Consider the following 2259-nt stretch of genomic DNA (forward strand, 5'->3'; position numbering starts at 1 on the left):
ATATATATATATATATATATATATATATATAGCTTTCCCTCCCCACACTATTCAAAATCCTTTTTATTTATTTAGTTGTTTAATCCTTCTTTCCTCCCCCCACCCCCAGACACATATCTCTTTATCTTTTCTTTTTCTCTCCCTCCCTCCCTTTATTTTCTTAAAAGGCGTAGTAGAAAGGGCCTAGACTCTGGAGTCACACAGCCCTCTATTCATCTCAAGCTCGGACACTTATGAGCTACTTACCTTCCTTTCTTGGGCCTTCATTTTCTTAATTCATCAACCACCTCCTTAAGCCATCAAAGAATGGAACAAGATAGTGCCTGGTGCATTAATTGAGCTTCTTCTGCTTTTCCTAAAAAAAAAACCCAAAAACAAACAAAAAAACCAGATCTATTGATGAGAAAACGAAAGTAAATAGCAAACCCATTTCTTTCAAATGAGGACCATTTAGTTAAACATTTACTGAGTGTCCACTGAGTGTCAGACGCTGGAGTTACAGAGAACCTGATAGTCAGCTGAGAGGGACAGAGACACCGAGTAGCCAGGTTGTCTCCCCAGTGTGTGAAGGGCATGGCAGCCCAGAGCTAAACGCCACCTGAGGGTCAGGGGTGCCTCCTTCCATGCGAATCATGGGGGATGAGTTGGAGTAGGCAGGAGAATGGGCAGAGAATGAGGATAAGAGCGAAGAGGCATCGGGGCAATGAAGCAGCATGTGTGCTGGGAACTGGTGGCTGAAGGGTGAGCATTGTTGTCACATTCCCACATCACCATGACAAAGCTGCCCCCATAGCAAAAAAAAAAAAAAGCCAAAAGATGACCATGCAGTTCAGACCAATGAGCGGGCAGCCCCCAAAGGCAGACTTTCACCCAGAAGGGAGGGTATGGGGATGGAAGATAGGCCTCATCAGAGAGCAATGAGCAGAGTGTGTATAAAGTCACATGCTGGGTGTGGGACACAGAGGTTTGCAGGCATTGGAAGTGGCATCGGGCCAAAGAGCAGCCCATTATGGCAGCGACGATGGTGCCCAGGAAATCAAGTGTCATCATCTCAAGTTGCATGTCTGGTCTTTAATGTAATGTTCCAACATGGGGATTAGCTCTTCTTGGAATGAAAAGTGTCAGCTGTGGAGGCCCGGAACTTGGCACAGACAGACATGTTTAACGTGGACCCGTAAAGATCCTATGTAAACTCCTGCCCTGAGGATTCCAAAGATGTAGCAGCCCTATTAAGTAACCCCCTACTCCTAAGGAGCAGGAGAAGGATTCCGTCATTGGCCCTGTAGGGAATGCAGGGTGTGTGGTGGGGGGCTTCCCCCTCCCCCCCATTGAAGCCAAGAATGGGAGAGGGTTGCCAAGAAAATCTCTAGTAAAGGTGAGGGAGTAGGGGGGACACCTGCAAGGAGGGAGCACTTGCATTCCACTCCTGAATTGGATTTCTGCTTAGACACTGCCCTTGCTGACCTGTTCTTAGGTGACACGAGAACCGGAGGGAGCAGGGTGGGTGGGGAGGAGAGCGAGAGGGGAGCAGCTGCACTCCAGCCATTTTCTGTCAAACACACAGCGAGGTTCTGTGAGTCAGGGATGGATGGGCCACCACAGAAGGGAACTCGATTCGTGCCATCTTAACTCCCCAAAGCGTTGCCCTTGGGGTGAGGGGGTCGCCAGCAGCCTAAGGCGGAGGGATGCACTTGCTCAAGGCAGAAACTGGGTTGGAAGTTTCACCTCCTGTGTTAGGAAACTGGGCAACGCATGGAACTCACATAGGTTTCAAGAGAGCCGGCTTTGGAAAGCCCGCCTCTCAGACAGCAATGAGGGCCAGCTGCGGCAAGACAGGTGTCCACAGGGAAGCGAGTGAGGTCTACAGAGCAGTTGGTTAAGTAGAGATATGTACTTATCCCCATTCACCTCAGTCCTTCCCAAGGAGCGAGACTTGTCGGACCAGGAGAGGGGCGGCATTTTAGAGCAGACCCACACTCTGAGCAGTCAAACTCTGAGTTCAATCTTGCGTTTGGGTTTCAGGATGTGAAAGATGATGAGAGGAAAGGATAAATGGCTGGGTGAGTTCACATTCAAAGATGGGAATAAGCTTGACAAGGATGACAGACCGGACATGGGACTGTCATGGCAGACCCAGTCCACCACCATGTGGTACAGATGGGGACACTCATGGATTGACTGAATCAGAACACACTGGTCCTAGTGTGCCTAGAACTTCCCCATTTTTAAAACTTGAAGCCCTGTGTCCTGCGAACAGCC

The 2259-nt window shown here is 49.2% G+C and overlaps 1 long non-coding RNA gene across 1 annotated transcript in view; it reads right to left on the reverse strand.

Moving 5' to 3' along the window:
• LOC109380281 (uncharacterized) overlaps positions 1-348 on the reverse strand; it is a 14139-nt gene extending 13791 nt beyond the window's left edge. Inside the window, exon 1 of the long non-coding RNA XR_002123425.1 lies at positions 247-348. This is a non-coding gene — a long non-coding RNA (uncharacterized LOC109380281). The remainder of the gene's footprint in view (positions 1-246) is intronic.
• Positions 349-2259: the final 1911 nt, after the last annotated feature.

The sequence above is a fragment of the Hipposideros armiger genome, unplaced genomic scaffold (assembly GCF_001890085.2).
Source record: "Hipposideros armiger isolate ML-2016 unplaced genomic scaffold, ASM189008v1 scaffold_34, whole genome shotgun sequence".
Lineage (NCBI taxonomy): Eukaryota > Metazoa > Chordata > Mammalia > Chiroptera > Hipposideridae > Hipposideros > Hipposideros armiger.